Raw genomic sequence first — 26,043 nt, 5'->3', positions numbered from 1 at the left:
ATCTTTATAGCATACCTTCCCTTTTTCCTTTGTTCTGTTTCATGCCCTTCTAGTGGTGTGAAAATTTGCAGGTGTTGAAATCTAAGCTCCTTGACTGGCACATAGCTTGGGTATTAGACAGGGGAGCGCAATTCCTGGATGTCCGCTTTAGTTTGGCTTGAATTTTAGGTTTTATATATGCTTTAAGCATCTAGAGTTCACGGAAAAAAACACTTGTTCTCCTAAAGCCTTTATTCCTTTGTCCTTTGCATTACCAATGCTCTCTCTAGAAGGTAGAGGACTGCACATATGTCCAAGCTGGCCATTCTACAATAGACCTGCCTCGTGTCAGGCTTGACAAAAAATGTAAACACCTCATCACATCTATCCTCATCACCACTGAACTACCGAGGCTGAGGGAAAAAGCATGCTAAATTGAAAAAATGTAAACATCTTTTCGCATTTCACAAAGGCAATAGCATTGACGCCCTTAATTGAGTCTTCATCAATTGTCTTCAGACTATTGAGGTTAGTACTTGGGACAGAATGTTTTGTTGGATGGTAAAACAGTTTCGGAGGCTGCCCAGCCCTCACGTCTACTCAAGAGATGGAGAGAAGGTAGAACTGTCTCAAAACATCTTTATAGCATACCCTCCCTTTTTCCTTTGTTCTGTTTCATGTCATTCTAGTGGTGTGAAAATGTGCAGGTGTTGAAGTCTAAGCTCCTTGACTGGCACAAATCTCGGTACTAGAGAGGGGAGCTGGAGTTCACGGAAAGAACACTTGTTGTGCTGAAGACTTTATTCCTTTGACCTTTGGATTACCAATGCTGTCTCTGGAAGGTAGAGGACCGCACATATGTCGAAGCTGTCCATTCTACGAAAAACCTGCCTCGTGTGAGGCTTGAACTCACGACCTTCAGATTATGAGACTGACGCGCTGCCAACTGTTAATTGTAAACACCTTTTCGCATTTTAAAGAGGCGCTTTCATTGGCCGGGAATCGAACCCCGGTCTCCCGCGTGGCAGGCGAGAATTCGACCACTGAACCACCAATGCCCACGTGTTGGAAAAAGGAGTTCCATTGAAGACGCCATCGCGTGTAGACAGAATCTTTTTCTTGATGGTCCATCAGTAATACATACTAAACCACATACTAACCTCATCACCACTGAACTACCAATGCCCACATTGTGTTCCACTGCACCACTGGACAGTCGCACTAGTGACATTTGTACTTGGGACAGAATGTTTTGTTGAAAGGTAAAACTGTTTTGGAAGCTGTCCACCCATCACGTCTACTCAACAGATGGAGAGAAGGTAGAAATGTCTTAAAACATCTTTATAGCATACCTTCCCTTTTTCCTTTGTTCTGTTTCATGCCCTTCTAGTGGTGTGAAAATTTGCAGGTGTTGAAATCTAAGCTCCTTGACTGGCACACATCTTGGGTATTAGACAGGGGAGCGCAATTCCTGGATGTCCGCTTTAGTTTGGCTTGAATTTTAGGTTTTATATATGCTTTAAGCATCTAGAGTTCACGGAAAAAAACACTTGTTCTCCTAAAGCCTTAATTCCTTTGTCCTTTGCATTACCAATGCTCTCTCTAGAAGGTAGAGGACTGCACATATGTCCAAGCTGGCCATTCTACAATAGACCTGCCTCGTGTCAGGCTTGACAAAAAATGTAAACACCTCATCACATCTATCCTCATCACCACTGAACTTCCGAGGCTGAGGGAAAAAGCATGCTAAATTGAAAAAATGTAAACATCTTTTCACATTTCACAAAGGCAATAGCATTGACGCCCTTAATTGAGTCTTCATTAATTGTCTTCAGACTAATGAGGTTAGTACTTGGGACAGAATGTTTTGTTGTAAAACAGTTTCGGAGGCTGCCCAGCCCTCAAGTCTACTCAAGAGATGGAGAGAAGGTAGAACTGTCTCAAAACATCTTTATAGCATACCCTCCCTTTTTCCTTTGTTCTGTTTCATGTCATTCTAGTGGTGTGAAAATGTGCAGGTGTTGAAGTCTAAGCTCCTTGACTGGCACAAGTCTCGGTACTAGAGAGGGGAGCTGGAGTTCACGGAAAGAACACTTGTTGTGCTGAAGACTTTATTCCTTTGACCTTTGGATTACCAATGCTGTCTCTGGAAGGTAGAGAACCGCACATATGTCGAAGCTGTCCATTCTACGAAAAACCTGCCTCGTGTGAGGCTTGAACTCACAACCTTCAGATTATGAGACTGACGCGCTGCCAACTTCGCCAACGAGGCTGAGGGAATGTGCCTGCTAAATTGAAAAACAATTGTAAACACCTTTTCGCATTTCATAAAGACAATAGCATTGACACACTTAATTGGGTCTTCATTAATTGTCCTGAGAATAAATAGAAGGCTGAGACCTCTGTTACTGCATATCAGTCAGTCAAGCTGCGCTCATTTTGAGTTGTGAGACTTTTAAAGAGGTGCTTGCATTGGCCGGGAATCGAACCCGGGTCTCCCGCGTGGCAGGCGAGAATTCGACCACTGAACCACCAATGCCCACGTGTTGCAAAAAGGAGTTCCATTGAAGACGCCATCGCGTGTAGACAGAATCTTTTTCTTGATGGTCCATCAGTACTACATACTAAACCACATACTAACCTCATCACCACTGAACTACCAATGCCCACATTGTGTTCCACTGCACCACTGGACAGTCGCACTAATGACATTTGTACTTGGGACAGAATGTTTTGCTGAAAGGTAAAACAGTTTCGGAAACTGCCCAACCCTCGTCTACTCAAGAGATGGAGAGAAGGTAGAAGTGTCTTAAATCATCTTTATAGCATACCTTCCTTTTTCCCTTTGTTGTGTTTCATGCCATTCTAGTGGGGTGAGAATTTGCAGATGCAGAGGCGAGAATTCGACCACTGAACCACCAATGCCCATGTGCCGGAGAAAGGAGTTCCATTGAAGACGCCATCGCGTGTAGACAGAATGTTTTTTGATGGTCCATCAGTACTACGTACTAAACCCAACACTAACCTCATCACCACTGAACTACCAATGCCCACATTGTGTTCCACTGCACCTCTGGACAGTCACACTAATGAAGTTAGTACTTGGGACAGAATGTTTTGTTGGAAAACTGTTTCGGAAGCTGTCCACCCATCACGTCTACTCAAGAGATGGAGAGAAGGTAGAAATGTTTTAAAACATCTTTATAGCATACCTTCCCTTTTTCCTTTGTTCTGTTTCATGCCCTTCTAGTGGTGTGAAAATTTGCAGGTGTTGAAATCTAAGCTCCTTGACTGGCACACAGCTTGGGTATTAGACAGGGGAGCGCAATTCCTGGATGTCCGCTTTAGTTTGGCTTGAATTTTAGGTTTTATATATGCTTTAAGCATCTAGAGTTCACGGAAAAAAACACTTGTTCTCCTAAAGCCTTTATTCCTTTGTCCTTTGCATTACCAATGCTCTCTCTAGAAGGTAGAGGACTGCACATATGTCCAAGCTGGCCATTCTACAATAGACCTGCCTCGTGTCAGGCTTGACAAAAAATGTAAACACCTCATCACATCTATCCTCATCACCACTGAACTACCGAGGCTGAGGGAAAAAGCATGCTAAATTGAAAAAATGTAAACATCTTTTCGCATTTCACAAAGGCAATAGCATTGACGCCCTTAATTGAGTCTTCATTAATTGTCTTCAGACTATTGAGGTTAGTACTTGGGACAGAATGTTTTGTTGGATGGTAAAACAGTTTCGGAGGCTGCCCAGCCCTCACGTCTACTCAAGAGATGGAGAGAAGGTAGAACTGTCTCAAAACATCTTTATAGCATACCCTCCCTTTTTCCTTTGTTCTGTTTCATGTCATTCTAGTGGTGTGAAAATGTGCAGGTGTTGAAGTCTAAGCTCCTTGACTGGCACAAATCTCGGTACTAGAGAGGGGAGCTGGAGTTCACGGAAAGAACACTTGTTGTGCTGAAGACTTTATTCCTTTGACCTTTGGATTACCAATGCTGTCTCTGGAAGGTAGAGGACCGCACATATGTCGAAGCTGTCCATTCTACGAAAAACCTGCCTCGTGTGAGGCTTGAACTCACGACCTTCAGATTATGAGACTGACGCGCTGCCAACTGTTAATTGTAAACACCTTTTCGCATTTCATAAAGACAATAGCATTGACACACTTAATTGGGTCTTCATTAATTGTCCTGAGAATAAATAGAAGGCTGAGACCTCTGTTACTGCATATCAGTCAGTCAAGCTGAGACTTTTAAAGAGGCGCTTGCATTGGCCGGGAATCGAACCCGGGTCTCCCGCGTGGCAGGCGAGAATTCGACCACTGAACCACCAATGCCCACGTGTTGGAAAAAGGAGTTCCATTGAAGACGCCATCGCGTGTAGACAGAATCTTTTTCTTGATGGTCCATCAGTACTACATACTAAACCACATACTAACCTCATCACCACTGAACTACCAATGCCCACATTGTGTTCCACTGCACCACTGGACAGTCGCACTAGTGACATTTGTACTTGGGACAGAATGTTTTGTTGAAAGGTAAAACTGTTTTGGAAGCTGTCCACCCATCACGTCTACTCAACAGATGGAGAGAAGGTAGAAATGTCTTGAAACATCTTTATAGCATACCTTCCCTTTTTCCTTTGTTCTGTTTCATGCCCTTCTAGTGGTGTGAAAATTTGCAGGTGTTGAAATCTAAGCTCCTTGACTGGCACACATCTTGGGTATTAGACAGGGGAGCGCAATTCCTGGATGTCCGCTTTAGTTTGGCTTGAATTTTAGGTTTTATATATGCTTTAAGCATCTAGAGTTCACGGAAAAAAACACTTGTTCTCCTAAAGCCTTTATTCCTTTGTCCTTTGCATTACCAATGCTCTCTCTAGAAGGTAGAGGACTGCACATATGTCCAAGCTGGCCATTCTACAATAGACCTGCCTCGTGTCAGGCTTGACAAAAAATGTAAACACCTCATCACATCTATCCTCATCACCACTGAACTTCCGAGGCTGAGGGAAAAAGCATGCTAAATTGAAAAAATGTAAACATCTTTTCACATTTCACAAAGGCAATAGCATTGACGCCCTTAATTGAGTCTTCATTAATTGTCTTCAGACTAATGAGGTTAGTACTTGGGACAGAATGTTTTGTTGTAAAACAGTTTCGGAGGCTGCCCAGCCCTCAAGTCTACTCAAGAGATGGAGAGAAGGTAGAACTGTCTCAAAACATCTTTATAGCATACCCTCCCTTTTTCCTTTGTTCTGTTTCATGTCACTCTAGTGGTGTGAAAATGTGCAGGTGTTGAAGTCTAAGCTCCTTGACTGGCACAAGTCTCGGTACTAGAGAGGGGAGCTGTAGTTCACGGAAAGAACACTTGTTGTGCTGAAGACTTTATTCCTTTGACCTTTGGATTACCAATGCTGTCTCTGGAAGGTAGAGGACCGCACATATGTCGAAGCTGTCCATTCTACGAAAAACCTGCCTCGTGTGAGGCTTGAACTCACAACCTTCAGATTATGAGACTGACGCGCTGCCAACTGCGCCAACGAGGCTGAGGGAATGCGCCTGCTAAATTGAAAAACAATTGTAAACACCTTTTCGCATTTCATAAAGACAATAGCATTGACACACTTAATTGGGTCTTCATTAATTGTCCTGAGAATAAATAGAAGGCTGAGACCTCTGTTACTGCATATCAGTCAGTCAAGCTGCGCTCATTTTGAGTTGTGAGACTTTTAAAGAGGTGCTTGCATTGGCCGGGAATCGAACCCGGGTCTCACGCGTGGCAGGCGAGAATTCGACCACTGAACCACCAATGCCCACGTGTTGGAAAAAGGTGTTCCATTGAAGACGCCATCGCGTGTAGACAGAATCTTTTTCTTGATGGTCCATCAGTACTACATACTAAACCACATACTAACCTCATCACCACTGAACTACCAATGCCCACATTGTGTTCCACTGCACCACTGGACAGTCGCACTAATGACATTTGTACTTGGGACAGAATGTTTTGCTGAAAGGTAAAACAGTTTCGGAAACTGCCCAACCCTCGTGTCTACTCAAGAGATGGAGAGAAGGTAGAAGTGTCTTAAATCATCTTTATAGCATACCTTCCTTTTTCCCTTTGTTGTGTTTCATGCCATTCTAGTGGGGTGAGAATTTGCAGATGCAGAGGCGAGAATTCGACCACTGAACCACCAATGCCCATGTGCCGGAGAAAGGAGTTCCATTGAAGACGCCATCGCGTGTAGACAGAATGTTTTTTGATGGTCCATCAGTACTACGTACTAAACCCAACACTAACCTCATCACCACTGAACTACCAATGCCCACATTGTGTTCCACTGCACCTCTGGACAGTCACACTAATGAAGTTAGTACTTGGGACAGAATGTTTTGTTGGAAAACTGTTTCGGAAGCTGTCCACCCATCACGTCTACTCAAGAGATGGAGAGAAGGTAGAAATGTTTTAAAACATCTTTATAGCATACCTTCCCTTTTTCCTTTGTTCTGTTTCATGCCCTTCTAGTGGTGTGAAAATTTGCAGGTGTTGAAATCTAAGCTCCTTGACTGGCACACAGCTTGGGTATTAGACAGGGGAGCGCAATTCCTGGATGTCCGCTTTAGTTTGGCTTGAATTTTAGGTTTTATATATGCTTTAAGCATCTAGAGTTCACGGAAAAAAACACTTGTTCTCCTAAAGCCTTTATTCCTTTGTTCTTTTGCATTACCAATGCTCTCTCTAGAAGGTAGAGGACTGCACATATGTCCAAGCTGGCCATTCTACAATAGACCTGCCTCGTGTCAGGCTTGACAAAAAATGTAAACACCTCATCACATCTATCCTCATCACCACTGAACTACCGAGGCTGAGGGAAAAAGCATGCTAAATTGAAAAAATGTAAACATCTTTTCGCATTTCACAAAGGCAATAGCATTGACGCCCTTAATTGAGTCTTCATTAATTGTCTTCAGACTAATGAGGTTAGTACTTGGGACAGAATGTTTTGTTGTAAAACAGTTTCGGAGGCTGCCCAGCCCTCAAATCTACTCAAGAGATGGAGAGAAGGTAGAACTGTCTCAAAACATCTTTATAGCATACCCTCCCTTTTTCCTTTGTTCTGTTTCATGCCCTTCTAGTGGTGTGAAAATTTGCAGGTGTTGAAATCTAAGCTCCTTGACTGGCACACATCTTGGGTATTAGATAGGGGAGCGCAATTCCTGGATGTCCGCTTTAGTTTGGGTTGAATTTTAGGTTTTATATATGCTTTAAGCATCTAGAGTTCACGGAAAAAAACTCTTGTTCTCCTAAAGCCTTTATTCCTTTGTCCTTTGCATTACCAATGCTCTTTCTAGAAGGTAGAGGACTGCACATATGTCCAAGCTGGCCATTCTACAATAGACCTGCCTCGTGTCAGGCTTGACAAAAAATGTAAACACCTCATCACATCTATCCTCATCACCACTGAACTACCGAGGCTGAGGGAAAAAGCATGCTAAATTGAAAAAATGTAAACATCTTTTCGCATTTCACAAAGGCAATAGCATTGACGCCCTTAATTGAGTCTTCATTAATTGTCTTCAGACTATTGAGGTTAGTACTTGGGACAGAATGTTTTGTTGGATGGTAAAACAGTTTCGGAGGCTGCCCAGCCCTCACGTCTACTCAAGAGATGGAGAGAAGGTAGAACTGTCTCAAAACATCTTTATAGCATACCTTCCCTTTTTCCTTTGTTCTGTTTCATGTCATTCTAGTGGTGTGAAAATGTGCAGGTGTTGAAGTCTAAGCTCCTTGACTGGCACAAATCTCGGTACTAGAGAGGGGAGCTGGAGTTCACGGAAAGAACACTTGTTGTGCTGAAGACTTTATTCCTTTGACCTTTGGATTACCAATGCTGTCTCTGGAAGGTAGAGGACCGCACATATGTCGAAGCTGTCCATTCTACGAAAAACCTGCCTCGTGTGAGGCTTGAACTCACGACCTTCAGATTATGAGACTGACGCGCTGCCAACTGTTAATTGTAAACACCTTTTCGCATTTCATAAAGACAATAGCATTGACACACTTAATTGGGTCTTCATTAATTGTCCTGAGAATAAATAGAAGGCTGAGACCTCTGTTACTGCATATCAGTCAGTCAAGCTGAGACTTTTAAAGAGGCGCTTGCATTGGCCGGGAATCAAACCCGGCTCTCCCGCGTGGCAGGCGAGAATTCGACCATTGAACCACCAATGCCCACGTATTGGAAAAAGGAGTTCCATTGAAGACGCCATCGCGTGTAGACAGAATCTTTTTCTTGATGGTCCATCAGTACTACATACTAAACCACATACTAACCTCATCACCACTGAGCTACCAATGCCCACATTGTGTTCCACTGCACCACTGGACAGTCGCACTAATGACATTTGTACTTGGGACAGAATGTTTTGCTGAAAGGTAAAACAGTTTCGGAAACTGCCCATCCCTCGTGTCTACTCAAGAGATGGAGAGAAGGTAGAAGTGTCTTAAATCATCTTTATAGCATACCTTCCTTTTTACCTTTGTTGTGTTTCATGCCATTCTAGTGGGGTGAGAATTTGCAGATGCAGAGGCGAGAATTCGACCACTGAACCACCAATGCCCATGTGCCGGAGAAAGGAGTTCCATTGAAGACGCCATCGCGTGTAGACAGAATGTTTTTTGATGGTCCATCAGTACTACGTACTAAACCACACACTAACCTCATCACCACTGAACTACCAATGCCCACATTGTGTTCCACTGCACCTCTGGACAGTCACACTAATGAAGTTAGTACTTGGGACAGAATGTTTTGTTGGAAAACTGTTTCGGAAGCTGTCCACCCATCACGTCTACTCAAGAGATGGAGAGAAGGTAGAAGTGTCTTAAATCATCTTTATAGCATACCTTCCTTTTTCCCTTTGTTGTGTTTCATGCCATCCTAGTGGGGTGAGAATTTGCAGATGCAGAGGCGAGAATTCGACCACTGAACCACCAATGCCCATGTGCCGGAGAAAAGAGTTCTATTGAAGACGCCATCGCGTGTAGACAGAATGTTTTTTGATGGTCCATCAGTACTACGTACTAAACCACACACTAACCTCATCACCACTGAACTACCAATGCCCACATTGTGTTCCACTGCACCTCTGGACAGTCACACTAATGTAGTTAGTACTTGGGACAGAATGTTTTGTTGGAAAACTGTTTCGGAAGCTGTCCACCCATCACGTCTACTCAAGAGATGGAGAGAAGGTAGAAATGTCTTAAAACATCTTTATAGCATACCTTCCCTTTTTCCTTTGTTCTGTTTCATGCCCTTCTAGTGGTGTGAAAATTTGCAGGTGTTGAAATCTAAGCTCCTTGACTGGCACACATCTTGGGTATTAGACAGGGGAGCGCAATTCCTGGATGTCCGCTTTAGTTTGGCTTGAATTTTAGGTTTTATATATGCTTTAAGCATCTAGAGTTCACGGAAAAAAACACTTGTTCTCCTAAAGCCTTTATTCCTTTGTCCTTTGCATTACCAATGCTCTCTCTAGAAGGTAGAGGACTGCACATATGTCCAAGCTGGCCATTCTACAATAGACCTGCCTCGTGTCAGGCTTGACAAAAAATGTAAACACCTCATCACATCTATCCTCATCACCACTGAACTACCGAGGCTGAGGGAAAAAGCATGCTAAATTGAAAAAATGTAAACATCTTTTCGCATTTCACAAAGGCAATAGCATTGACGCCTTTAATTGAGTCTTCATTAATTGTCTTCAGACTATTGAGGTTAGTACTTGGGACAGAATGTTTTGTTGGATGGTAAAACAGTTTCGGAGGCTGCCCAGCCCTCACGTCTACTCAAGAGATGGAGAGAAGGTAGAACTGTCTCAAAACATCTTTATAGCATACCCTCCCTTTTTCCTTTGTTCTGTTTCATGTCATTCTAGTGGTGTGAAAATGTGCAGGTGTTGAAGTCTAAGCTCCTTGACTGGCACAAATCTCGGTACTAGAGAGAGGTGCTGGAGTTCACGGAAAGAACACTTGTTGTGCTGAAGACTTTATTCCTTTGACCTTTGGATTACCAATGCTGTCTCTGGAAGGTAGAGGACCGCACATATGTCGAAGCTGTCCATTCTACGAAAAACCTGCCTCGTGTGAGGCTTGAACTCACGACCTTCAGATTATGAGACTGACGCGCTGCCAACTGTTAATTGTAAACACCTTTTCGCATTTCATAAAGACAATAGCATTGACACACTTAATTGGGTCTTCATTAATTGTCCTGAGAATAAATAGAAGGCTGAGACCTCTGTTACTGCATATCAGTCAGTCAAGCTGAGACTTTTAAAGAGGCGCTTGCATTGGCCGGGAATCGAACCCGGGTCTCCCGCGTGGCAGGCGAGAATTCGACCACTGAACCACCAATGCCCACGTGTTGGAAAAAGGAGTTCCATTAAAGACGCCATCGCGTGTAGACAGAATCTTTTTCTTGATGGTCCATCAGTACTACATACTAAACCACATACTAACCTCATCACCACTGAACTACCAATGCCCACATTGTGTTCCACTGCACCACTGGACAGTCGCACTAATGACATTTGTACTTGGGACAGAATGTTTTGCTGAAAGGTAAAACAGTTTCGGAAACTGCCCATCCCTCGTGTCTACTCAAGAGATGGAGAGAAGGTAGAAGTGTCTTAAATCATCTTTATAGCATACCTTCCTTTTTACCTTTGTTGTGTTTCATGCCATTCTAGTGGGGTGAGAATTTGCAGATGCAGAGGCGAGAATTCGACCACTGAACCACCAATGCCCATGTGCCGGAGAAAGGAGTTCCATTGAAGACGCCATCGCGTGTAGACAGAATGTTTTTTGATGGTCCATCAGTACTACGTACTAAACCACACACTAACCTCATCACCACTTAACTACCAATGCCCACATTGTGTTCCACTGCACCTCTGGACAGTCACACTAATGAAGTTAGTACTTGGGACAGAATGTTTTGTTGGAAAACTGTTTCGGAAGCTGTCCACCCATCACGTCTACTCAAGAGATGGAGAGAAGGTAGAAGTGTCTTAAATCATCTTTATAGCATACCTTCCTTTTTCCCTTTGTTGTGTTTCATGCCATCCTAGTGGGGTGAGAATTTGCAGATGCAGAGGCGAGAATTCGACCACTGAACCACCAATGCCCACGTGTTGTAAAACGGAGTTCCATTGAAGACGCCATCGCGTGTAGACAGAATGTTTTTTGATGGTCCATCAGTACTACGTACTAAACCACACACTAACCTCATCACCACTGAACTACCAATGCCCACATTGTGTTCCACTGCACCTCTGGACAGTCACACTAATGAAATTAGTACTTGGGACAGAATGTTTTGTTGGAAAACTGTTTCGGAAGCTGTCCACCCATCACGTCTACTCAAGAGATGGAGAGAAGGTAGAAATGTTTTAAAACATCTTTATAGCATACCTTCCCTTTTTCCTTTGTTCTGTTTCATGCCCTTCTAGTGGTGTGAAAATTTGCAGGTGTTGAAATCTAAGCTCCTTGACTGGCACACATCTTGGGTATTAGACAGGGGAGCGCAATTCCTGGATGTCCGCTTTAGTTTGGGTTGAATTTTAGGTTTTATATATGCTTTAAGCATCTAGAGTTCACGGAAAAAAACACTTGTTCTCCTAAAGCCTTTATTCCTTTGTCCTTTGCATTACCAATGCTCTCTCTAGAAGGTAGAGGACTGCACATATGTCCAAGGCTTGACAAAAAATGTAAACACCTCATCACATCTATCCTCATCACCACTGAACTACCGAGGCTGAGGGAAAAAGCATGCTAAATTGAAAAAATGTAAACATCTTTTCGCATTTCACAAAGGCAATAGCATTGACGCCCTTAATTGAGTCTTCATTAATTGTCTTCAGACTATTGAGGTTAGTACTTGGGACAGAATGTTTTGTTGTAAAACAGTTTCGGAGGCTGCCCAGCCCTCACGTCTACTCAAGAGATGGAGAGAAGGTAGAACTGTCTCAAAACATCTTTATAGCATACCCTCCCTTTTTCCTTTGTTCTGTTTCATGTCATTCTAGTGGTGTGAAAATGTGCAGGTGTTGAAGTCTAAGCTCCTTGACTGGCACAAGTCTCGGTACTAGAGAGGGGAGCTGGAGTTCACGGAAAGAACACTTGTTGTGCTGAAGACTTTATTCCTTTGACCTTTGGATTACCAATGCTGTCTCTGGAAGGTAGAGGACCGCACATATGTCGAAGCTGTCCATTCTACGAAAAACCTGCCTCGTGTGAGGCTTGAACTCACGACCTTCAGATTATGAGACTGACGCGCTGCCAACTGTTAATTGTAAACACCTTTTCGCATTTCATAAAGACAATAGCTTTGACACACTTAATTGGGTCTTCATTAATTGTTCTGAGAATAAATAGAAGGCTGAGACCTCTGTTACTGCATATCAGTCAGTCAAGCTGAGACTTTTAAAGAGGCGCTTGCATTGGCCGGGAATCGAACCCGGGTCTCCCGCGTGGCAGGCGAGAATTCGACCACTGAACCACCAATGCCCACGTGTTGGATAAAGGAGTTCCATTGAAGACGCCATCGCGTGTAGACAGAATCTTTTTCTTGATGGTCCATCAGTACTACATACTAAACCACATACTAACCTCATCACCACTGAACTACCAATGCCCACATTGTGTCCCACTGCACCACTGGACAGTCGCACTAATGACATTGGTACTTGGGACAGAATGTTTTGTTGAAAGGTAAAACTGTTTTGGAAGCTGTCCACCCATCACGTCTACTCAACAGATGGAGAGAAGGTAGAAATGTCCTAAAACATCTTTATAGCATACCTTCCCTTTTTCCTTTGTTCTGTTTCATGCCCTTCTAGTGGTGTGAAAATTTGCAGGTGTTGAAATCTAAGCTCCTTGACTGGCACACATCTTGGGTATTAGACAGGGGAGCGCAATTCCTGGATGTCCGCTTTAGTTTGGCTTGAATTTTAGGTTTTATATATGCTTTAAGCATCTAGAGTTCACGGAAAAAAACACTTGTTCTCCTAAAGCTTTTATTCCTTTGTCCTTTGCATTACCAATGCTCTCTCTAGAAGGTAGAGGACTGCACATATGTCCAAGCTGGCCATTCTACAATAGACCTGCCTCGTGTCAGGCTTGACAAAAAATGTAAACACCTCATCACATCTATCCTCATCACCACTGAACTTCCGAGGCTGAGGGAAAAAGCATGCTAAATTGAAAAAATGTAAACATCTTTTCACATTTCACAAAGGCAATAGCATTGACGCCCTTAATTGAGTCTTCATTAATTGTCTTCAGACTAATGAGGTTAGTACTTGGGACAGAATGTTTTGTTGTAAAACAGTTTCGGAGGCTGCCCAGCCCTCAAGTCTACTCAAGAGATGGAGAGAAGGTAGAACTGTCTCAAAACATCTTTATAGCATACCCTCCCTTTTTCCTTTGTTCTGTTTCATGTCATTCTAGTGGTGTGAAAATGTGCAGGTGTTGAAGTCTAAGCTCCTTGACTGGCACAAGTCTCGGTACTAGAGAGGGGAGCTGGAGTTCACGGAAAGAACACTTGTTGTGCTGAAGACTTTATTCCTTTGACCTTTGGATTACCAATGCTGTCTCTGGAAGGTAGAGGACCGCACATATGTCGAAGCTGTCCATTCTACGAAAAACCTGCCTCGTGTGAGGCTTGAACTCACGACCTTCAGATTATGAGACTGACGCGCTGCCAACTGCGCCAACGAGGCTGAGGGAATGCGCCTGCTAAATTGAAAAACAATTGTAAACACCTTTTCGCATTTCATAAAGACAATAGCATTGACACACTTAATTGGGTCTTCATTAATTGTCCTGAGAATAAATAGAAGGCTGAGACCTCTGTTACTGCATATCAGTCAGTCAAGCTGCGCTCATTTTGAGTTGTGAGACTTTTAAAGAGGTACTTGCATTGGCCGGGAATCGAACCCGGGTCTCCCGCGTGGCAGGCGAGAATTCGACCACTGAACCACCAATGCCCACGTGTTGGAAAAAGGAGTTCCATTGAAGACGCCATCGCGTGTAGACAGAATCTTTTTCTTGATGGTCCATCAGTACTACATACTAAACCACATACTAACCTCATCACCACTGAACTACCAATGCCCACATTGTGTTCCACTGCACCACTGGACAGTCGCACTAATGACATTTGTACTTGGGACAGAATGTTTTGCTGAAAGGTAAAACAGTTTCGGAAACTGCCCAACCCTCGTGTGTACTCAAGAGATGGAGAGAAGGTAGAAGTGTCTTAAATCATCTTTATAGCATACCTTCCTTTTTCCCTTTGTTGTGTTTCATGCCATCCTAGTGGGGTGAGAATTTGCAGATGCAGAGGCGAGAATTCGAGCACTGAACCACCAATGCCCATGTGCCGTAGAAAAGAGTTCTATTGAAGACGCCATCGCGTGTAGACAGAATGTTTTTTGATGGTCCATCAGTACTACGTACTAAACCACACACTAACCTCATCACCACTGAACTACCAATGCCCACATTGTGTTCCACTGCACCTCTGGACAGTCACACTAATGAAGTTATTACTTGGGACAGAATGTTTTGTTGGAAAACTGTTTCGGAAGCTGTCCACCCATCACGTCTACTCAAGAGATGGAGAGAAGGTAGAAATGTCTTAAAACATCTTTATAGCATACCTTCCCTTTTTCCTTTGTTCTGTTTCATGCCCTTCTAGTGGTGTGAAAATTTGCAGGTGTTGAAATCTAAGCTCCTTGACTGGCACACATCTTGGGTATTAGACAGGGGAGCGCAATTCCTGGATGTCCGCTTTAGTTTGGGTTGAATTTTAGGTTTATATATGCTTTAAGCATCTAGAGTTCACGGAAAAAAACACTTGTTCTCCTAAAGCCTTTATTCCTTTGTCCTTTGCATTACCAATGCTCTCTCTAGAAGGTAGAGGACTGCACATATGTCCAAGCTGGCCATTCTACAATAGACCTGCCTCGTGTCAGGCTTGACAAAAAATGTAAACACCTCATCACATCTATCCTCATCACCACTGAACTACCGAGGCTGAGGGAAAAAGCATGCTAAATTGAAAAAATGTAAACATCTTTTCGCATTTCACAAAGGCAATAGCATTGACGCCCTTAATTGAGTCTTCATTAATTGTCTTCAGACTATTGAGGTTAGTACTTGGGACAGAATGTTTTGTTGGATGGTAAAACAGTTTCGGAGGCTGCCCAGCCCTCACGTCTACTCAAGAGATGGAGAGAAGGTAGAACTGTCTCAAAACATCTTTATAGCATACCCTCCCTTTTTCCTTTGTTCTGTTTCATGTCATTCTAGTGGTGTGAAAATGTGCAGGTGTTGAAGTCTAAGCTCCTTGACTGGCACAAATCTCGGTACTAGAGAGGGGAGCTGGAGTTCACGGAAAGAACACTTGTTGTGCTGAAGACTTTATTCCTTTGACCTTTGGATTACCAATGCTGTCTCTGGAAGGTAGAGGACCGCACATATGTCGAAGCTGTCCATTCTACGAAAAACCTGCCTCGTGTGAGGCTTGAACTCACGACCTTCAGATTATGAGACTGACGCGCTGCCAACTGTTAATTGTAAACACCTTTTCGCATTTCATAAAGACAATAGCATTGACACACTTAATTGGGTCTTCATTAATTGTCCTGAGAATAAATAGAAGGCTGAGACCTCTGTTACTGCATATCAGTCAGTCAAGCTGAGACTTTTAAAGAGGCGCTTGCATTGACCGGGAATCCAACCCGGGTCTCCCGCGTGGCAGGCGAGAATTCGACCACTGAACCACCAATGCCCACGTGTTGGAAAAAGGAGTTCCATTGAAGACGCCATCGCGTGTAGACAGAATCTTTTTCTTGATGGTCCATCAGTACTACATACTAAACCACATACTAACCTCATCACCACTGAACTACCAATGCCCACATTGTGTTCCACTGCACCACTGGACAGTCGCACTAATGACATTTGTACTTGGGACAGAATGTTTTGCTGAAAGGTAAAACAGTTTCGGAAACTGCCCAACCCTCGTGTCTACTCAAGAGATGGAGAGAAGGTAGAAGTGTCTTAAATCATCTTTATAGCATACCTTCCTTTTTCCCTTTGTTGTGTTTCATGCCATTCTAGTGGGGTGAGAATTTGCAGATGCAGAGGCGAGAATTCGACCACTGAACCACCAATGCCCATGTGCCGGAGAAAGGAGTTCCATTGAAGACGCCATCGCGTGTAGACAGAATGTTTTTTGATGGTCCATCAGTACTACGTACTAAACCACACACTAACCTCATCACCACTGAACTACCAATGCCCACATTGTGTTCCACTGCACCTCTGGACAGTCACACTAATAAAGTTAGTACTTGGGACAGAATGTTTTGTTGGAAAACTGTTTCGGAAGCTGTCCACCCATCACGTTTACTCAAGAGATGGAGAGAGGGTAGAAATGTCTTAAAACATCTTTATAGCATACCTTCCCTTTTTCCTTTGTTCTGTTTCATGCCCTTCTAGTGGTGTGAAAATTTGCAGGTGTTGAAATCTAAGCTCCTTGACTGGCACACATCTTGGGTATTAGACAGGGGAGCGCAATTCCTGGATGTCCGCTTTAGTTTGGCTTGAATTTTAGGTTTTATATATGCTTTAAGCATCTAGAGTTCACGGAAAAAAACACTTGTTCTCCTAAAGCCTTTATTCCTTTGTCCTTTGCATTACCAATGCTCTCTCTAGAAGGTAGAGGACTGCACATATGTCCAAGCTGGCCATTCTACAATAGACCTGCCTCGTGTCAGGCTTGACAAAAAATGTAAACACCTCATCACATCTATCCTCATCACCACTGAACTACCGAGGCTGAGGGAAAAAGCATGCTAAATTGAAAAAATGTAAACATCTTTTCGCATTTCACAAAGGCAATAGCATTGACGCCCTTAATTGAGTCTTCATTAATTGTCTTCAGACTATTGAGGTTAGTACTTGGGACAGAATGTTTTGTTGGATGGTAAAACAGTTTCGGAGGCTGCCCAGCCCTCAAGTCTACTCAAGAGATGGAGAGAAGGTAGAACTGTCTCAAAACATCTTTATAGCATACACTCCCTTTTTCCTTTGTTCTGTTTCATGTCATTCTAGTGGTGTGAAAATGTGCAGGTGTTGAAGTCTAAGCTCCTTGACTGGCACAAATCTCGGTACTAGAGAGGGGAGCTGGAGTTCACGGAAAGAACACTTGTTGTGCTGAAGACTTTATTCCTTTGACCTTTGGATTACCAATGCTGTCTCTGGAAGGTAGAGGACCGCACATATGTCGAAGCTGTCCATTCTACGAAAAACCTGCCTCGTGTGAGGCTTGAACTCACGACCTTCAGATTATGAGACTGACGCGCTGCCAACTGCGCCAACGAGGCTGAGGGAATGCGCCTTCTAAATTGAAAAACAATTGTAAACACCTTTTCGCATTTCATAAAGACAATAGCATTGACACACTTAATTGGGTCTTCATTAATTGTCCTGAGAATAAATAGAAGGCTGAGACCTCTGTTACTGCATATCAGTCAGTCAAGCTGAGACTTTTAAAGAGGCGCTTGCATTGACCGGGAATCCAACCCGGGTCTCCCGCGTGGCAGGCGAGAATTCGACCACTGAACCACCAATGCCCACGTGTTGGAAAAAGGAGTTCCATTGAAGACGCCATCGCGTGTAGACAGAATCTTTTTCTTGATGGTCCATCAGTACTACATACTAAACCACATACTAACCTCATCACCACTGAACTACCAATGCCCACATTGTGTTCCACTGCACCACTGGACAGTCGCACTAATGACATTTGTACTTGGGACAGAATGTTTTGCTGAAAGGTAAAACAGTTTCGGAAACTGCCCAACCCTCGTGTCTACTCAAGAGATGGAGAGAAGGTAGAAGTGTCTTAAATCATCTTTATAGCATACCTTCCTTTTTCCCTTTGTTGTGTTTCATGCCATCCTAGTGGGGTGAGAATTTGCAGATGCAGAGGCGAGAATTCGACCACTGAACCACCAATGCCCATGTGCCGTAGAAAAGAGTTCTATTGAAGACGCCATCGCGTGTAGACAGAATGTTTTTTGATGGTCCATCAGTACTACGTACTAAACCACACACTAACCTCATCACCACTGAACTACCAATGCCCACATTGTGTTCCACTGCACCTCTGGACAGTCACACTAATGAAGTTAGTACTTGGGACAGAATGTTTTGTTGGAAAACTGTTTCGGAAGCTGTCCACCCATCACGTCTACTCAAGAGATGGAGAGAAGGTAGAAATGTCTTAAAACATCTTTATAGCATACCTTCCCTTTTTCCTTTGTTCTGTTTCTTGCCCTTCTAGTGGTGTGAAAATTTGCAGGTGTTGAAATCTAAGCTCCTTGACTGGCACACATCTTGGGTATTAGACAGGGGAGCGCAATTCCTGGATGTCCGCTTTAGTTTGGGTTGAATTTTAGGTTTATATATGCTTTAAGCATCTAGAGTTCACGGAAAAAAACACTTGTTCTCCTAAAGCCTTTATTCCTTTGTCCTTTGCATTACCAATGCTCTCTCTAGAAGGTAGAGGACTGCACATATGTCCAAGCTGGCCATTCTACAATAGACCTGCCTCGTGTCAGGCTTGACAAAAAATGTAAACACCTCATCACATCTATCCTCATCACCACTGAACTACCGAGGCTGAGGGAAAAAGCATGCTAAATTGAAAAAATGTAAACATCTTTTCGCATTTCACAAAGGCAATAGCATTGACGCCCTTAATTGAGTCTTCATTAATTGTCTTCAGACTATTGAGGTTAGTACTTGGGACAGAATGTTTTGTTGGATGGTAAAACAGTTTCGGAGGCTGCCCAGCCCTCACGTCTACTCAAGAGATGGAGAGAAGGTAGAACTGTCTCAAAACATCTTTATAGCATACCCTCCCTTTTTCCTTTGTTCTGTTTCATGTCATTCTAGTGGTGTGAAAATGTGCAGGTGTTGAAGTCTAAGCTCCTTGACTGGCACAAATCTCGGTACTAGAGAGGGGAGCTGGAGTTCACGGAAAGAACACTTGTTGTGCTGAAGACTTTATTCCTTTGACCTTTGGATTACCAATGCTGTCTCTGGAAGGTAGAGGACCGCACATATGTCGAAGCTGTCCATTCTACGAAAAACCTGCCTCGTGTGAGGCTTGAACTCACGACCTTCAGATTATGAGACTGACGCGCTGCCAACTGCGCCAACGAGGCTGAGGGAATACGCCTGCTAAATTGAAAAACAATTGTAAACACCTTTTCGCATTTCATAAAGACAATAGCATTGACACACTTAATTGGGTCTTCATTAATTGTCCTGAGAATAAATAGAAGGCTGAGACCTCTGTTACTGCATATCAGTCAGTCAAGCTGAGACTTTTAAAGAGGCGCTTGCATTGACCGGGAATCCAACCCGGGTCTCCCGCGTGGCAGGCGAGAATTCGACCACTGAACCACCAATGCCCACGTGTTGGAAAAAGGAGTTCCATTGAAGACGCCATCGCGTGTAGACAGAATCTTTTTCTTGATGGTCCATCAGTACTACATACTAAACCACATACTAACCTCATCACCACTGAACTACCAATGCCCACATTGTGTTCCACTGCACCACTGGACAGTCGCACTAATGACATTTGTACTTGGGACAGAATGTTTTGCTGAAAGGTAAAACAGTTTCGGAAACTGCCCAACCCTCGTGTCTACTCAAGAGATGGAGAGAAGGTAGAAGTGTCTTAAATCATCTTTATAGCATACCTTCCTTTTTCCCTTTGTTGTGTTTCATGCCATCCTAGTGGGGTGAGAATTTGCAGATGCAGAGGCGAGAATTCGACCACTGAACCACCAATGCCCATGTGCCGTAGAAAAGAGTTCTATTGAAGACGCCATCGCGTGTAGACAGAATGTTTTTTGATGGTCCATCAGTACTACGTACTAAACCACACACTAACCTCATCACCACTGAACTACCAATGCCCACATTGTGTTCCACTGCACCTCTGGACAGTCACACTAATAAAGTTAGTACTTGGGACAGAATGTTTTGTTGGAAAACTGTTTCGGAAGCTGTCCACCCATCACGTCTACTCAAGAGATGGAGAGAAGGTAGAAATGTCTTAAAACATCTTTATAGCATACCTTCCCTTTTTCCTTTGTTCTGTTTCATGCCCTTCTAGTGGTGTGAAAATTTGCAGGTGTTGAAATCTAAGCTCCTTGACTGGCACACATCTTGGGTATTAGACAGGGGAGCGCAATTCCTGGATGTCCGCTTTAGTTTGGGTTGAATTTTAGGTTTTATATATGCTTTAAGCATCTAGAGTTCACGGAAAAAAAACACTTGTTCTCCTAAAGCCTTTATTCCTTTGTCCTTTGCATTACCAATGCTCTCTCTAGAAGGTAGAGGACTGCACATATGTCCAAGCTGGCCATTCTACAATAGACCTGCCTCGTGTCAGGCTTGACAAAAAATGTAAACACCTCATCACATCTATCCTCATCACCACTGAACTACCGAGGCTGAGGGAAAAAGCATGCTAAATTGAAAAAATGTAAACATCTTTTCGCATTTCACAAAGGCAATAGCATTGACGCCCTTAATTGAGTCTTCATTAATTGTCTTCAGACTATTGAGGTTAGTACTTGGGACAGAATGTTTTGTTGGATGGTAAAACAGTTTCGGAGGCTGCCCAGCCCTCACGTCTACTCAAGAGATGGAGAGAAGGTAGAACTGTCTCAAAACATCTTTATAGCATACCCTCCCTTTTTCCTTTGTTCTGTTTCATGTCATTCTAGTGGTGTGAAAATGTGCAGGTGTTGAAGTCTAAGCTCCTTGACTGGCACAAATCTCGGTACTAGAGAGGGGAGCTGGAGTTCACGGAAAGAACACTTGTTGTGCTGAAGACTTTATTCCTTTGACCTTTGGATTACCAATGCTGTCTCTGGAAGGTAGAGGACCGCACATATGTCGAAGCTGTCCATTCTACGAAAAACCTGCCTCGTGTGAGGCTTGAACTCACGACCTTCAGATTATGAGACTGACGCGCTGCCAACTGCGCCAACGAGGCTGAGGGAATGCGCCTGCTAAATTGAAAAACAATTATAAACACCTTTTCGCATTTCATAAAGACAATAGCATTGACACACTTAATTGGGTCTTCATTAATTGTCCTGAGAATAAATAGATGGCTGAGACCTCTGTTACTGCACATCAGTCAGTCAAGCTGCGCTCATTTTGAGTTGTGAGACTTTTAAAGAGGTGCTTGCATTGGCCGGGAATCGAACCCGGGTCTCCCGCGTGGCAGGCGAGAATTCGACCACTGATCCACCAATGCCCACGTGTTGGAAAAAGGAGTTCCATTGAAGACGCCATCGCGTGTAGACAGAATCTTTTTCTTGATGGTCCATCAGTACTACATGCTAAACCACATACTAACCTCATCACCACTGAACTACCAATGCCCACATTGTGTTCCACTGCACCACTGGACAGTCGCACTAATGACATTTGTACTTGGGACAGAATGTTTTGCTGAAAGGTAAAACAGTTTCGGAAACTGCCCAACCCTCGTGTCTACTCAAGAGATGGAGAGAAGGTAGAAGTGTCTTAAATCATCTTTATAGCATACTTTCCTTTTTCCCTTTGTTGTGTTTCATGCCATCCTAGTGGGGTGAGAATTTGCAGATGCAGAGGCGAGAATTCGACCACTGAACCACCAATGCCCATGTGCCGGAGAAAAGAGTTCCATTGAAGACGCCATCGCGTGTAGACAGAATGTTTTTTGATGGTCCATCAGTACTACGTACTAAACCACACACTAACCTCATCACCACTGAACTACCAATGCCCACATTGTGTTCCACTGCACCTCTGGACAGTCACACTAATGAAGTTAGTACTTGGGACAGAATGTTTTGTTGGAAAACTGTTTCGGAAGCTGTCCACCCATCACGTCTACTCAAGAGATGGAGAGAAGGTAGAAATGTCTTAAAACATCTTTATAGCATACCTTCCCTTTTTCCTTTGTTCTGTTTCATGCCCTTCTAGTGGTGTGAAAATTTGCAGGTGTTGAAATCTAAGCTCCTTGACTGGCACACATCTTGGGTATTAGACAGGGGAGCGCAATTCCTGGATGTCCGCTTTAGTTTGGGTTGAATTTTAGGTTTTATATATGCTTTAAGCATCTACAGTTCACGGAAAAAAACACTTGTTCTCCTAAAGCCTTTATTCCTTTGTCCTTTGCATTACCAATGCTCTCTCTAGAAGGTAGAGGACTGCACATATGTCCAAGCTGGCCATTCTACAATAGACCTGCCTCGTGTCAGGCTTGACAAAAAATGTAAACACCTCATCACATCTATCCTCATCACCACTGAACTACCGAGGCTGAGGGAAAAAGCATGCTAAATTGAAAAAATGTAAACATCTTTTCGCATTTCACAAAGGCAATAGCATTGACGCCCTTAATTGAGTCTTCATTAATTGTCTTCAGACTATTGAGGTTAGTACTTGGGACAGAATGTTTTGTTGGATGGTAAAACAGTTTCGGAGGCTGCCCAGCCCTCACGTCTACTCAAGAGATGGAGAGAAGGTAGAACTGTCTCAAAACATCTTTATAGCATACCCTCCCTTTTTCCTTTGTTCTGTTTCATGTCATTCTAGTGGTGTGAAAATGTGCAGGTGTTGAAGTCTAAGCTCCTTGACTGGCACAAATCTCGGTACTAGAGAGGGGAGCTGGAGTTCACGGAAAGAACACTTGTTGTGCTGAAGACTTTATTCCTTTGACCTTTGGATTACCAATGCTGTCTCTGGAAGGTAGAGGACCGCACATATGTCGAAGCTGTCCATTCTACGAAAAACCTGCCTCGTGTGAGGCTTGAACTCACGACCTTCAGATTATGAGACTGACGCGCTGCCAACTGCGCCAACGAGGCTGAGGGAATGCGCCTGCTAAATTGAAAAACAATTGTAAACACCTTTTCGCATTTCATAAAGACAATAGCATTGACACACTTAATTGGGTCTTCATTAATTGTCCTGAGAATAAATAGATGGCTGAGACCTCTGTTACTGCACATCAGTCAGTCAAGCTGCGCTCATTTTGAGTTGTGAGACTTTTAAAGAGGTGCTTGCATTGGCCGGGAATCGAACCCGGGTCTCCCGCGTGGCAGGCGAGAATTCGACCACTGATCCACCAATGCCCAAGTGTTGGAAAAAGGAGTTCCATTGAAGACGCCATCGCGTGTAGACAGAATCTTTTTCTTGATGGTCCATCAGTACTACATGCTAAACCACATACTAACCTCATCACCACTGAACTACCAATGCCCACATTGTGTTCCACTGCACCACTGGACAGTCGCACTAATGACATTTGTACTTGGGACAGAATGTTTTGCTGAAAGGTAAAACAGTTTCGGAAACTGCCCAACCCTCGTGTCTACTCAAGAGATGGAGAGAAGGTAGAAGTGTCTTAAATCATCTTTATAGCATACTTTCCTTTTTCCCTTTGTTGTGTTTCATGCCATCCTAGTGGGGTGAGAATTTGCAGATGCAGAGGCGAGAATTCGACCACTGAACCACCAATGCCCATGTGCCGGAGAAAAGAGTTCCATTGAAGACGCCATCGCGTGTAGACAGAATGTTTTTTGATGGTCCATCAGTACTACGTACTAAACCACACACTAACCTCATCACCACTGAACTACCAATGCCCACATTGTGTTCCACTGCACCTCTGGACAGTCACACTAATGAAGTTAGTACTTGGGACAGAATGTTTTGTTGGAAAACTGTTTCGGAAGCTGTCCACCCATCACGTCTACTCAAGAGATGGAGAGAAGGTAGAAATGTCTTAAAACATCTTTATAGCATACCTTCCCTTTTTCCTTTGTTCTGTTTCATGCCCTTCTAGTGGTGTGAAAATTTGCAGGTGTTGAAATCTAAGCTCCTTGACTGGCACACATCTTGGGTATTAGACAGGGGAGCGCAATTCCTGGATGTCCGCTTTAGTTTGGGTTGAATTTTAGGTTTTATATATGCTTTAAGCATCTACAGTTCACGGAAAAAAACACTTGTTCTCCTAAAGCCTTTATTCCTTTGTCCTTTGCATTACCAATGCTCTCTCTAGAAGGTAGAGGACTGCACATATGTCCAAGCTGGCCATTCTACAATAGACCTGCCTCGTGTCAGGCTTGACAAAAAATGTAAACACCTCATCACATCTATCCTCATCACCACTGAACTACCGAGGCTGAGGGAAAAAGCATGCTAAATTGAAAAAATGTAAACATCTTTTCGCATTTCACAAAGGCAATAGCATTGACGCCCTTAATTGAGTCTTCATTAATTGTCTTCAGACTATTGAGGTTAGTACTTGGGACAGAATGTTTTGTTGGATGGTAAAACAGTTTCGGAGGCTGCCCAGCCCTCACGTCTACTCAAGAGATGGAGAGAAGGTAGAACTGTCTCAAAACATCTTTATAGCATACCCTCCCTTTTTCCTTTGTTCTGTTTCATGTCATTCTAGTGGTGTGAAAATGTGCAGGTGTTGAAGTCTAAGCTCCTTGACTGGCACAAATCTCGGTACTAGAGAGGGGAGCTGGAGTTCACGGAAAGAACACTTGTTGTGCTGAAGACTTTATTCCTTTGACCTTTGGATTACCAATGCTGTCTCTGGAAGGTAGAGGACCGCACATATGTCGAAGCTGTCCATTCTACGAAAAACCTGCCTCGTGTGAGGCTTGAACTCACGACCTTCAGATTATGAGACTGACGCGCTGCCAACTGCGCCAACGAGGCTGAGGGAATGCGCCTGCTAAATTGAAAAACAATTGTAAACACCTTTTCGCATTTCATAAAGACAATAGCATTGACACACTTAATTGGGTCTTCATTAATTGTCCTGAGAATAAATAGAAGGCTGAGACCTCTGTTACTGCATATCAGTCAGTCAAGCTGAGACTTTTAAAGAGGCGCTTGCATTGACCGGGAATCCAACCCGGGTCTCCCGCGTGGCAGGCGAGAATTCGACCACTGAACCACCAATGCCCACGTGTTGGAAAAAGGAGTTCCATTGAAGACGCCATCGCGTGTAGACAGAATCTTTTTCTTGATGGTCCATCAGTACTACATGCTAAACCACATACTAACCTCATCACCACTGAACTACCAATGCCCACATTGTGTTCCACTGCACCACTGGACAGTCGCACTAATGACATTTGTACTTGGGACAGAATGTTTTGCTGAAAGGTAAAACAGTTTCGGAAACTGCCCAACCCTCGTGTCTACTCAAGAGATGGAGAGAAGGTAGAAGTGTCTTAAATCATCTTTATAGCATACTTTCCTTTTTCCCTTTGTTGTGTTTCATGCCATCCTAGTGGGGTGAGAATTTGCAGATGCAGAGGCGAGAATTCGACCACTGAACCACCAATGCCCATGTGCCGGAGAAAAGAGTTCCATTGAAGACGCCATCGCGTGTAGACAGAATGTTTTTTGATGGTCCATCAGTACTACGTACTAAACCACACACTAACCTCATCACCACTGAACTACCAATGCCCACATTGTGTTCCACTGCACCTCTGGACAGTCACACTAATGAAGTTAGTACTTGGGACAGAATGTTTTGTTGGAAAACTGTTTCGGAAGCTGTCCACCCATCACGTCTACTCAAGAGATGGAGAGAAGGTAGAAATGTCTTAAAACATCTTTATAGCATACCTTCCCTTTTTCCTTTGTTCTGTTTCATGCCCTTCTAGTGGTGTGAAAATTTGCAGGTGTTGAAATCTAAGCTCCTTGACTGGCACACATCTTGGGTATTAGACAGGGGAGCGCAATTCCTGGATGTCCGCTTTAGTTTGGGTTGAATTTTAGGTTTTATATATGCTTTAAGCATCTACAGTTCACGGAAAAAAACACTTGTTCTCCTAAAGCCTTTATTCCTTTGTCCTT

The 26,043-nt window shown here is 43.5% G+C and overlaps 13 non-coding genes across 13 annotated transcripts; all 13 read right to left on the bottom strand.

Moving 5' to 3' along the window:
- Positions 1-2,447: 2,447 nt before the first annotated feature.
- Positions 2,448-2,518, bottom strand: trnag-gcc (transfer RNA glycine (anticodon GCC)). The gene has a single exon. It is a non-coding gene; the product is annotated as a tRNA-Gly (tRNA).
- A 1,736-nt stretch (positions 2,519-4,254) lies between these two features.
- Positions 4,255-4,325, bottom strand: trnag-gcc (transfer RNA glycine (anticodon GCC)). The gene has a single exon. It is a non-coding gene; the product is annotated as a tRNA-Gly (tRNA).
- Positions 4,326-5,466: 1,141 nt separating this feature from the next.
- trnam-cau (transfer RNA methionine (anticodon CAU)) lies at positions 5,467-5,539 on the bottom strand. The gene has a single exon. It is a non-coding gene; the product is annotated as a tRNA-Met (tRNA).
- Positions 5,540-5,735: 196 nt separating this feature from the next.
- trnag-gcc (transfer RNA glycine (anticodon GCC)) lies at positions 5,736-5,806 on the bottom strand. The gene has a single exon. It is a non-coding gene; the product is annotated as a tRNA-Gly (tRNA).
- Positions 5,807-10,345: 4,539 nt separating this feature from the next.
- On the bottom strand, positions 10,346-10,416 carry trnag-gcc (transfer RNA glycine (anticodon GCC)). The gene has a single exon. It is a non-coding gene; the product is annotated as a tRNA-Gly (tRNA).
- Positions 10,417-12,496: 2,080 nt separating this feature from the next.
- On the bottom strand, positions 12,497-12,567 carry trnag-gcc (transfer RNA glycine (anticodon GCC)). Its single transcript has one exon. It is a non-coding gene; the product is annotated as a tRNA-Gly (tRNA).
- A 1,141-nt stretch (positions 12,568-13,708) lies between these two features.
- Positions 13,709-13,781, bottom strand: trnam-cau (transfer RNA methionine (anticodon CAU)). Its single transcript has one exon. It is a non-coding gene; the product is annotated as a tRNA-Met (tRNA).
- A 196-nt stretch (positions 13,782-13,977) lies between these two features.
- On the bottom strand, positions 13,978-14,048 carry trnag-gcc (transfer RNA glycine (anticodon GCC)). The gene has a single exon. It is a non-coding gene; the product is annotated as a tRNA-Gly (tRNA).
- A 3,335-nt stretch (positions 14,049-17,383) lies between these two features.
- trnam-cau (transfer RNA methionine (anticodon CAU)) lies at positions 17,384-17,456 on the bottom strand. The gene has a single exon. It is a non-coding gene; the product is annotated as a tRNA-Met (tRNA).
- Positions 17,457-19,231: 1,775 nt separating this feature from the next.
- On the bottom strand, positions 19,232-19,304 carry trnam-cau (transfer RNA methionine (anticodon CAU)). Its single transcript has one exon. It is a non-coding gene; the product is annotated as a tRNA-Met (tRNA).
- Positions 19,305-21,081: 1,777 nt separating this feature from the next.
- On the bottom strand, positions 21,082-21,154 carry trnam-cau (transfer RNA methionine (anticodon CAU)). The gene has a single exon. It is a non-coding gene; the product is annotated as a tRNA-Met (tRNA).
- Positions 21,155-22,948: 1,794 nt separating this feature from the next.
- On the bottom strand, positions 22,949-23,021 carry trnam-cau (transfer RNA methionine (anticodon CAU)). The gene has a single exon. It is a non-coding gene; the product is annotated as a tRNA-Met (tRNA).
- Positions 23,022-24,815: 1,794 nt separating this feature from the next.
- trnam-cau (transfer RNA methionine (anticodon CAU)) lies at positions 24,816-24,888 on the bottom strand. The gene has a single exon. It is a non-coding gene; the product is annotated as a tRNA-Met (tRNA).
- Positions 24,889-26,043: the final 1,155 nt, after the last annotated feature.

This window comes from Channa argus, unplaced genomic scaffold (assembly GCF_033026475.1).
Source record: "Channa argus isolate prfri unplaced genomic scaffold, Channa argus male v1.0 Contig120, whole genome shotgun sequence".
Classification (NCBI taxonomy): domain Eukaryota; kingdom Metazoa; phylum Chordata; class Actinopteri; order Anabantiformes; family Channidae; genus Channa; species Channa argus.
Note: the sequence above shows the minus strand (reverse complement) of the source record. Positions and strands in the feature narration are given on the sequence as shown.